This window comes from Vespula pensylvanica, chromosome 8 (assembly GCF_014466175.1).
Source record: "Vespula pensylvanica isolate Volc-1 chromosome 8, ASM1446617v1, whole genome shotgun sequence".
NCBI classification, from domain to species: Eukaryota; Metazoa; Arthropoda; class Insecta; order Hymenoptera; family Vespidae; genus Vespula; species Vespula pensylvanica.
The window spans coordinates 5,870,129-5,882,485 of NC_057692.1; the positions used below are offsets into that span (position 1 = coordinate 5,870,129).

Sequence of the window (12,357 nt, forward strand, 5' to 3'; positions counted from 1 at the left end):
CTCTCTCTCTCTCTCTCTCTCTCTCACGCTTACTGTTGCCAATTTCTCGACTTTATCGACTTCCTTCTTTTGCCACTCACTTTTTCCCTTTTTTCATTCTTCCTTTCTTTCTTTCGTTCTTTCTTTCTTTCTTTCAAATAGTCTTCGAAAGTTTGTCCTTATCAGTCGAAAAGTACATATAGGAAGAAAGAAGATAGGAAAAGGTTAAAAGTAAAACCTTACCTACTCGTATCGCCGACATGATGATTCGCAAAGGGAGTCCCTCTTCTTTTTTCTTCTTCCTCTTCTCTTCTTTTCTCTTCTATTTTCTTCTATTCTCTTCTATTCTCTTCTTTTCCTTTCTTTTCTTTCCCCCTCGTTTTTTCCCTTCTCTTTTCTATTTTCCTCGTTTCTTTCGCTTCTTGCCTTCGTACCTCGGTGAGACTTTTTGAACTTTCTCGGACACCTCCGGAAACTCCGGAATCCAGTCAGGTGGCACGTCCTTTCTTTTCCTTTTCAATGGTTGCTCTCCTGCGAATGTAAACGAGCTGAACATGTCGACGAAGGATGCAACTCGACGTCGAATCGAGACTCTTCTCTCATTTTGCGATTGCTATCGATTTCATTCGTCGACCTTTTCTTCTTCATTAGAATTGCAAATAACGCCCTTACCTTTTCATCTCCTCTTTCCATCCCTCTTCTATATATTCTCTTATATTCTCATCCGAGAATCATCTTATTTTCAATGAAGATAAAAATGTTAGTGAATCACGTTCTATCTTCATCATCCAAGTCTTAATCTCGGTAATTCGATTCAAAGCTTTTCGACGATTAAACATTAAATGAACAAATTGAATCCTGTAGTGCGATTGATGTCGTTAATTAATAATTAGATAAAAAAGAAAAGAGAAACATGGAAAAGAAACATCGGAATCTATGTTTTAACCGAATCAAATTTATCGTTGTTCGTTACATCTTACTTATCCTTACATCGTCTTTTTCATTCTTCTGGTAGAATTATCATAGGTACCATTAAAAAGAGTCGTTGAAGAATTATTACACGGGACATCTTCTTGAATTCCTTTCTATTTCAAGTGAGAACGAGGTAAAAGAAAAAGAAAAAGAAAAAAGAAAAAGAAAAAAGAGAAGGAAAGAAAAGAAGAAAAAGTATGGCTCGTCCTCGAGGTAGTATCTCGGCCATCTGATATGAAGATTAATTAACCGTAGAGACCCTAGTGCCGCTGCGTCGACGTCCGTAAATTGAACGGCCGAAGTCAGACTACCTACTGATTTATGACGTCGCGGTATATATCGAAAACTTCTTACAACAAAATACTTGCATTTGCATTGCCTTAAGCTACGGATTTTTTCCTAAGTAGCTTCTCAAGCAACCTGCCAAGTCCTTTTTAATGATTCTAATGAGATGTAAAAAAGAAGAAAGAAGACAAAGAAGAGAGAGAAACAAAAAGAAAAAGAACGATCGTTATTTAAAATGGACAATACTGTTAACAAGCCTTGCTCTTTTCTTTTCATTTACAAATTTTTATATTTTCTATTTATCGTTGATTTATACAACTTCTAAATTTAACTCATTGAGAATGATGATTATATGAGAAAAAGATAAACTCACAAAACGACGATACAACATCGCTAATATTTCACGAACGGAAGACGTGTTTCGATCGTTGGAAGATATATTAGATGTTTCAATATCGAATATCTTAATGCGTTTAGCTCCGAAAACATCGTCATCGATAATCCCTACTACGTCTTACTTTATTTGATCAATTCGATGTACCACCGATCTGACGAAGAAACCACGTTAGCCACATTAAAACGTCAGCTTGATTTTCGTTCATCGATCTTCGATATCCAAGAGAACGATCTAATACCCTTATGAAAGTGATCTTTCTTTAACCAAGTTTTTATTCGTATCTAATCATTACACGTGTAAGACGTCTTACTGTGCTTCAAAATTAAAAAGAAATTACATAAACGCGAAATTCAAGAATTATGAAATATACTAGATATATAAGAGTTGACGGGTCACTTTTTTTTTTAAAGCTTCAATACATCGTCGATTTAATCGATGTCCAAAAAAAGAAAGTTTTGGACACGACAAAAAGAAAAATTATTTTTTTTTGCTCGCATAAGAGTTCTTTACAGAGATAACATATATTTAAAAATGTTAAACATCCTTCCGTGAAATCTTGATCTTTTAACCATTAATAGCATTATCTTTTTCCTCAAAACTTTCTTTAAACTTTTAGAAAATTTTAACAATTTTCAACTACAAGATGAATATTCCGTAAAGAAGACATTTGCATTCGTGTTTACCCGAATTTTCAGTACGTTTTGTTACTTTCACCGCTTGAAACGTCTCCTTAAGTTTTCTAATTCGTTGAATTACACCTAATGATCTACTGAGAATTGGATTCATTTTATTTAATGTTGTGTCCGAGTTGCATCACGTGAATCTATTTATTTATTGTCTACGAACTATCAGATCAAAGACATTTAATTTGGTTCTGATTTTTTATTTTCCATTGCATCGTTTACACGCATACGTTGTTCCTCGTTTAATAAGTCTTCGTCATTGAAAACGATTAACACAAAAAAAATAAAAAAAAATCTATCATCCGGATTTACATCACGTAAAAAAGTAACAGTATATAATTTTATGGTGGTCCAATTACCCTTTCTAAAAAGACAACAATTTTCAGTAAAATTTACTTCTAACGAGTTTGTCCTTTATTCATTGTCTTCTTATCTTTCTATTCTATTTTCGTCGATGATAAGTATTCAAGTATCACATCATCCTCTTCTCGTTCTAGTCTTCATCTGAGGAACATTGAAAGCGCATAGTTATAGTTCCGCACAAAAGAAGTGAGATAAAAGGCAAAGCCAAAAGTTTTCAGTCTGGCGAGCATTGTTACAGCGTTGAGTAATCCGACGATTTTTCTTCTACAATTTTTCCCTTACGCTTCATCACTTCTACCTTTTATCGACCACCGATGACGTTGAGACAAAGTGCATTACTCGCGAAATCTCTTCAACAACTGGAATATGTGATTTTTTGACCAATCTCTCTCTCTCTCTCTCTCTCTCTCTCTCTCTCTCTCTCTCTCTCTCTCTCTCTCTCTCTCTCTCTCTCTCTTTCTTTTTAATTAAGCTTTACGCTTAATTATAATCTTTGTAATTAATCTCTTACTACCAAAGACAACGATTTACATTAAAAATTACATTTTTTTTTCTTTTAATTACACGAATTATATTTTACGATTTGATGAAAAACAAAAATGACTTAGCAAAGTGAAAGAAAGGGACGAATTCGTGTTGGAACAAGTAGTCACTGATAGAACAAAAGAATGGAAAGAAAGATAAGTGTAAAATGGAAATTTTTATCGTTCCGTAGTTGATCTTTTGCTGTCTTTTTTATATCAAGATACTAAATGTTTCCTTGATAAAGGATATTACAAGTGAGAATAATGTCTGGAATGTTTGTAAGCAATTTAAATTCCTTTCTCGTTGTTGTAGATACCAACATTCGCTATTATCGTGAATTCAATCTACAAAATGAAATAACTTGTATGTACTTTAAAGTTTATATATATATATATATATATATATATATATATAATACTGGTATATTATGTACAAGTACGTTCATATCGAATGTAATTGTAACAGAGGAATCAATTTATCTAATCTTTCATTTTGATCAGCTGGTATACATCATTCTAGGAAAAATATTTATAGAATTGTATATAATTAAAAATAGAGTTGATAGCAAGTGTTCTACTTTAGTTTTTACCTTATTCCTATTCATTAGACGAACTGAGTAATTAGGCAACGTAGTAGCTACACGTAGAAAACATTTTTAACGTGCTTTAAACAATTTTAACGCTCTAGATAAGCTTGAACGTGAAACTTATGCGAAAGCGACACAACGTTTACGTGAAGTATCCTTATGGCAATGTAACTCCGTAACTGGTCTTTTCCCAAAACATGGCGAAAGTGTGCATAGCCCTGTAAAACAAAGTTTAAGTTTAACGTAGCTTTCGAACGAAAAACTTTTGTGACTTGGTTATAAAAATAACAACAACAACAACAACAACAACAATAGTAATCGTATTTATAGGTGCATATAATACGATTTTAATATATTTTCGATCGATCGATTATCATGTATCATAGAGAATTATACAAGAAACATTCTACAATTCGTATTTCATTTACGTCTGAGAATAAAAAAAAAAAAAAAAGAAAAAAAATTATAAACTCCAACGAGAGGATTTGCAATTGGAATATACACTTTTCATTTCAATCTATTGGTCATTGTGTTTTAATTGGATTATCTAAACTAGTTTGAAATAGGAAATAAATTGTTCGAATTCCGAAAGAACGGTTCGTTCGAGTGTCTGATCAGTGATTATGAGCTGAAGATCTTCGTTAATCGAAACGATCGATTAACGGATCAGGAAAATCATTAGGGATGGAAGGAGAAGAGAAGGAATGAAGAAGACAGAGATAGAATGCGAGAGAGATAGAAAGAGATAGATAGAGAGAAAGAGAGAGACAGAGAGAGAGAGAGAGATATTCATTTTCTCTCAAGGACTAAACGCGTCATCCTTGTCGAGCGGATACGTATTACGGGCTATCCACGAGCAATTTCAGCAGTTGTCAGGAAAATGGCTTTTCGGAAATGTCATGTTCAGTGTCGATGAATTCCAAGGTTGTACCTTAAAGACGGCTATTAACGTGGCACAGGTATGGAAATTTCTCTTTGGGGTGCAGCGCTTCTATTAAAAGGAATACGTCTGTGTGATAGACACACACACAGAGATAGAAAGAGAGATAGAGGGAGGGAGAGAGAGAGAGAGAGAGAGAGAGATGAAATGAGAACGCAAAGTGACACAAATTTTCTAGGCCGGCAATTACGACAAACATATTTAAGATAACATCCACGTATTTTCACGATCTTACTATTTTCCATCAGGATGATAAGCGTCTCTTTATATAAAAAAATGAAGAGAGACCCTGATTTATTTCCAAGCCTAATGGCAATAGAAATAATTTCATTTGATATCACTGCAGTCTGCATAAACTTTGTGGAGTATATTCGTTGTCTCTTAATTTTTGCTGATCTAAAGTGAAAGATAGATATTTGAAAAATATATTTATACGGTTAACAGGTTGAAGTTAAGAGATACAGAGAAAGTGATATAATGTACGTGAGAGAGAAAGGAAATGAAAGGAAAGGTAGGAGAAAGGATTTCACGGTGTTAATGAATCGCGTGAGAAATTCAATAAACCTTGTAACACGTCTTTGTGAATAAAACACTTTCTCTTAATACATTGCCTCTCGTCTTCTCTTATATTTAACTGAAGGGCAAAAGAGAGAAATAGATAAAGAGAACGAAAGAGAAATAGAGAAACTTCAATAACGTTTAATGAAATATCCTCCTGAGCTTTTCGTTCATATCTGTATTAATTCAAGAGAAGATTTGATATTCTCTTTAACACGAATTATATATATATATATATATATATATATATATATATTATATAATTATAAGAATAGAATTAATAAATATAAAGTATAACAATACACATACATACGTATGTGTATGTATTTCTTGTTCATGTTTCAGCGAAATATATATATTATAAATAAATTATTATTATTATAAAATATAGAAATATATGTATATATATACCTATTTTTTATTCACGCCTCAGTGAATATAAAGACAGCCGGTTTTTTCGTTTTCTTTTTATATACATACAACTAAGTCAGTTTGCCTTTGACTCTGGCACTTTTCCTTTCCATCAAATACTTATTTTAAACACCACTAGTAGTACTATATTTATGCTTCTCTTTCTCCTCTGCTACAGCTCTTTCACTTGACCTTTCCCAACGTCTTCTTTCAAACGAGACCACCCTATAGTGGATGTGCACTTCGTAAAGCAATGCTTGTAAACCTCCTGACCAAACTAAAGGACCTACTTTCGGTCGTTACGTGACCAACGGTTCACTGACCTCAAAAGCTCCATCTTCGAACTTTCCTGCAAATTTCAAAAGTTTCGTCACACTCTTTTTTATTCGATAAAAAAAAAAAGGGAGACAGAGAAAGAGAGAAAAGAGAGAGAGAGAGAGAGAGAGAGAGAGGGAGAGACAAAAAGAAAATTCTATCAGTCATCGTTTCTATTAATTATATAATAATATTTATAATATCTGTTTTATACTGAAATTTGTTTACTCTAAAATTTCTGATTGAATTTTCTTTTTTAATTGATATTTTGGGTACGATAATTGGTTTATCTAACAAGTGTCATTCGTTTGAAAAACGACGCTTGAAAAAAATTGTAGTACTAGTATACTTTATTTTTTTTTTTATTTCTCTTTGTTCTTTTTTTCACCTACATTACGAAAAATACCGTACTTTTTGCAACAAAAACCTTACCAATTAACGTCACGTAAGCAAGAGCTCGGATTAGTCGAAATTTCTTTTCTTTTCTTCTTTCTTTATCTTTTTTTTTCCTTTTCTTTTGTTTATTTTTTATTTTCTTTATTTACCAAGAGCGGTTACCTCTTATTTTAAATCCGACGTTTATCGAGCGACATTTAACTCGTAGATTTTTCTTTCTCACGAGCCGAATACATCACCGTCGTCGGTACAAAAGCGTTCGCCAAGTGAACATACTTAAGTGAATATCGATAAGGAGTTAGATTATACGAACTCGTAAGTACTTTGCAGTCATCTAAAAAAGAAAAGATCGAAACTTTCGATGTACGTGATTTTTAATAGCAAAGAATAAGAGTTCAAAAGAAATCTATTTAGATAGAAGTATTTCTTATTTATTTCCTATATAAATTATTACGAAATAATTTACTCTGATTTCAAAGTTAAGGATTTCGATAAACTATTGTTTATTAGAATAAGAAATATATCAAAGATATAGCGTATGTATATAATTTTTTTAATAATAACAATAAATAATACTATTCTCATTTTTTGATTTTAGTCCTTCATTCATTACATATTATTGCATATATGATCATTCTAATTCATACCTACTAAATCGTAATTTGAATTCCAATCCGTCAATTCGGCAGGAACGCGTGAAATCGATCGAAGGGAAAAACGAAGAGGAAAAAGAAAAAATAAGAGAATACGTCTAACCGAGATGAGCTATTTTACGCGGATAGGAATACTAAACGTCGTTTTTCAATCATTCGTCGATGTCGTTCTACTTCTCGTCTGACACAAGCCCACAATCTCGTTTCGAAACTAACGAGCTTTTCTCGAGGTGCATGCGTCGGACATCTTTGACATGCAGATCTCACTTAGTTGTCGATAAAATTACGATATCTTCGCCTATTCGTTGATATGTTAAAGATCGAAGATACTATAATAGTTCAGCATAAAAGAGGCAGGGTAGAATCAAGAAGAGAGAGAGTGAAATTTATGTCTTGTTATATATACGAAATATATAATATGTTATATATACGAAATATATATCTTGAAAATATACGAAAGAGTGAGACAAATAGATATATCGATAATTAAATGTACAAAAATAATTGAAAAATCACGAGTTAATAATGACAAGCGGAGACTTTTTTTTTCATTAAAAAGATTTAAAAAAAAATAATAATGATCGTATTGCAATGAAGATACCAACTTTTTATTTTTCATTATATACAATTAAATTTCGTCCTTGTTCCTGACAATTATTTTCTAATCGATAGTTTAATAATAGTTTAAAAATCACTACCACACGAACTAAGGTGAAGTTCGAAAAATGTTAACTTTAAAAACTTCTTAAAAATTTACACGACAACGTGAACGCTCTTGATGAAAGCAATTAACGAAGTCTCAACGATGCGATACGATCCTTTACTAGAATTACGAAGAAAGTGAGAATTTAGGAGAAGCGAAACGAAGTTTGTACTATATCTTTCCTTGTTCCTCTTTAACGGACAAAGCGAACTTAGAGAATTTGGTAGAATAGAGTTTCTCGGTTTAATTCTTATCGTGCCTGGGGCTCGTTTCTTCTTGTGCCGGAACGAACGAATAAATAAAGATCAAATCACGAACATTTTACGAAACAAAGTTCGATACATGCATATATACATGTACCTATATATACATACATATATATATATATATATATATATATATATATAGAGAGAGAGAGAGAGAGAGAGAGAGAGAGAAAATATGTATATATACATTTTCCTATACAAGTAGATATTATATGCATATATACGTATACCTCGAAAAAATATATTGTTGACCTCTATTTCGACCTTATAAATATCTATCGTTTTCGTGCGAAGATCATGCGATTCATGCATCCTTGAAAAAGGAAAAGAATAAGATGGTTTCTTTTTTTTTTCGTTCAACGATAGATTCAATTAAGGTACAATTTTTCGTACTACCTCTATTAAATTATTCTTTATTATTTACGTATTCACGTAAAATTGTTATTAGTGAATTTATAAGCGAGTTTATTCATTAGAAAAATTTCATAGTCGACTTATTAAATTCGTCCTTTTAGTTCCATGATTTGAAAGAGAAAAGAGAGAAAGCAATATTTAATAAAAAAATTCATTCAATAGATTCCTTCATTGATCTCTCGTTTTTTTCTCTTGTATTTTTAATTAATATTTCTCTTACGAAAGCAAAATCCTTTTTACTGCACGATTGAAGTTTAACTCTCTATTTTTATTATAGTGTAGGATACGTCGTGAAATATAGTAGTTCCATCATATTATCGCTATTCACTGAGACGTTACGTCGATCTTCAAGGGGAGGTTCCCTCAATTTCGTTCGTTTTATGCAAACCATTCGAAAGGGAAGAAAAGCCTACGAGGGTGTATACGTCCTACGAAAGGAAATCTCGTCGCGGAAGGACCCTTCCTGAGTTAGAGACACGGATGGTCGTAATAAACACACTCGTTTCACGGAGAGATAAACCATCCCCTTTTCCTTTTTTTCCTTCATAAAGAAAAAAAAAAAAAAGAAAAAGAAAAGAAGAAAAGAAAGAAAAAATAAAAGCGACGCTAAACCGAACTATATGCTGCGTTGAATTACACGTATCAAGGTTACGAAAAAAGAAAAAGAAAAAAGAAAAAACTTTATAAAGCGTAACATCGTCAAGTGTTCCTCATTTGTGAACTTGGTGAAATTAATTTAGTAATTACACTTCACGTTTGAAATGCCGATTTTATAAATACGGGTGCGTTACGTAATTATCATATAATTTAAAACGTCGTTAATGAATCCACCAAGTGCTCTCCGAGTATGCTCGTTTGTTTAAAATTCACGTTCGTAATCTCACCTCATTTCCGAAATAAATTTATCATGGATAATTATGGCGTTTAGTCCATCAAGGAAATGTGTTTGAAAGTAACGAACGAGGAAAGATGGAGTTTACTCTTTGAAGTAATTCACGTGAATATCTTAAAACAAATATAGGAAAGAGTTGTTAAAATCGTATCGTTTTAAATGTTTTACGTTATATTTAGTATTTGGTACATATTAACAACCGGTGCTAGTTTTAATATTGTACTTTATACATATATATATATATATATGTATATACATACATATGTGTAAGATAGTTATAACTATAATATTTATTTGTTGTGGAAGTGAGTCGACAACGGGTTGGAAAGGTAAGAAAAGGAAGAAAACGTAGAAAATGGATTTTAATAACGAAGAGAGAGAACGCAAAAAAGAAAAAAAAGTCTCGTTATATTTCTTCGAGAAACCAAGCTACTAAAGCATGCTCGAGAAATGTCTCTAGAAAATTTTTAATTGGTTATAACTCGTTAAAAAAAAAAAAAAAAAAAAAAAACAGAAAAGGAAAGAAGAAGAAGAAGAAGAAGATCATTAACTTTTTTTTTTTGATACTCTTCTTTTTTGATATTTGATTTAGAGAATTTTAATGTTCCGAATAACGAAGAGAAATGAGATAAGCTATTGTAATTGATACGTCGTTTACGGTCGCTCATTAAACTAAAATTACTTTGCTTACGGAGTTTTCGGTGTATACACATATATTGCATTTCCTTTATCTCTTTACATTTTCGATTTTCGTGTTTACGACGTACGAAAAGTTAGTTCTCCCACTTTCGTAAGTAAACATTCGCTTCGTCGATAAATTCGAGAACAATTTCTCGCCTGTCCAGATTCTCCTTTATCCCTTTTCGTATTTTTCTTTGTTTCTCGTTCGAACTTAGAAACTATTCGGTGGATACTGACTGATAATTGCATCAAACATTGTCACTGATATAACAGTATTCAAAAAATATATTCTAGTTTTCAAAACGTTATGTTTATTTAAATATTTCATATCGAGGCGTTCATTAACATTTTCCCGTATCTATTCGAAATCTCCAAGCTCACTCGCACGATTTTTTAATATTGACTCGGATTACTGAGATTAGCATTGATGTTGATGTATGTATCAGATGCATTTGCTGAAGTATCTACCTCGTTCTACCACAGGATTGAATTCTACTTTATTTCTATTTACCTTCCCGACTCGCTCGCACATTAAATGCGAGATACGTATTCTCTCTCTCTCTCTCTCTCTCTCTCTCTCTCTCTCTCTCTCTCTCTCTCTCTCTCTCTCTCTCTCTCTCTCTCTTTGGCTCTAAATCGAGGTTATTACCCTGGTATGAATTTGATTTTTGCAATTTTGAAATTCTCCGTATTGCGATACATATATTCTGTTTAATTAATTCACGAAAAAATAACGCGTTTGGCCGATCTGATATAAAACGATATGAGTATGTATAAGATTGTTTTATAAATATTTATAACTACAATGTTATAAATGTTTAAAAAATAATCCGCAAGTACGAATAATTATTATTTATATCTGCAATTGCATTGAATGCATTAATTATTGACACGAATCGATCTTTTTTTTTTGTCTTATCTTTTGAAGGGAGAGAAATTGTATATACATAGAAGAAGGGTCTTTAAATCGATCGATAAACCGCATCGATTCAATGCGGCTGGTTTATCTCTACCAACGATGAACGTATAGGTCAGATATAGATACCCTAAAGAAAGAGAGAAAGAGAAAGAGAGAGAGAGAGAGGATCGAGAATAGAGAGCAAATAACAAAAAGATACTTTAGATCGTATCGATGATACAAATCTAGAACGTTCAAAGCTCTCGCTAACTTCCCGTAGAGTTCGCTTGATCAAAAATAAAAAAAAAAGGAAGATAGTACTCGATTGGACAGGGAGTAATTTACTTCTACTACTTTGCCAGGTGTTTCGACAGCCCGTGAAATACGAACACACAAACGTACATACGCGTATAGTTATGTAGTATTGTAGGTATTAAACGAGTTCAACTTTACATCTCTCTTTATACAGACAAACGATTATTTCTTTTTCGAATAAATCGAGTTAATTTACAATGAAATTATTCCAAACTGACTTACATCGTTTATTCATATATTTATTTATTTATTTATTTATTTATTTATTTATTTATTTATTTATACATATAGTTTTTGTTATGGAATGATAAAATAATTACTACGGTAAGAAAGAAAATATTACAATAGGTAACTACGCATTTAATTGTTATTGATCGAATTTTGTCGAAAGTTGTTGGTAATAAAAAAAAGAAAAAGAAAAAAAAAAAGAAGAAAAAAAGTTCGGACGAAATATATCGTAGATAGTAGGGTATCTAAAAGAATAATTAGAAGGTGTACTTTAGTAGGACACCTTCGGAGCGCTTCGTCGACCATAAAAGTAATCAGGAGAGAACCGTGCGGACGCACCAGACCGCGTAATAAGCAGCTACTTTGCCAACCATAATTGAGAAGGTACCGCCGAGCAACGACGTGCGGAGAACTTAATACAGTTTCAGGTATTTATTTCAGTATTACCGCGAACGTATTTCTTATTTATCGGTCGGTCCATTCTTGCTACGGTGTTGGATACTACCTCCAAAGAAATATAACTATAGTTTGAGATACTTGCTTTTTCATGATAAGTCAGTTGAACAGTTCTTAGTAAAACTTAGTTTCAAATATAATAAGATTGTTTTTAAATGAAACAAAGTGATAAAATGATCTCGACGAAGAGTAAAATGATAAATTATATATGATAAAAATAGAAAATTATCGATATTAATTTTTTTAATTCTTAATCTCTCTCTCTCTCTCTCTCTCTCTCTCTCTCTCTCTAACTCTTTTTATTATTGTTAATAATTATGGATTATCTTAATATATTTGTTTCTATGATCCTACAATAACTATTATTCTCTAGGATTTTCTAACGATGATTCCGCTATGGTTCGTTTAATCTTGTCATCGGGATAATGACACATAGTACAT

General features: G+C 32.1%; 2 protein-coding genes across 2 annotated transcripts in view; one reads left to right on the forward strand and one right to left on the reverse strand.

The window, feature by feature from the left end:
* LOC122631070 overlaps window positions 1-327 on the reverse strand; it is a 13,179-nt gene extending 12,852 nt beyond the window's left edge. The window contains exon 1 of the mRNA XM_043816292.1: window positions 223-327. The gene's annotated coding sequence lies outside the window, so the exon portion shown is untranslated. The remainder of the gene's footprint in view (window positions 1-222) is intronic.
* LOC122631069 (zwei Ig domain protein zig-8-like) overlaps window positions 1-12,357 on the forward strand; it is a 269,300-nt gene that overhangs the window by 97,561 nt on the left and 159,382 nt on the right. The gene's annotated exons all lie outside the window — the stretch shown is intronic.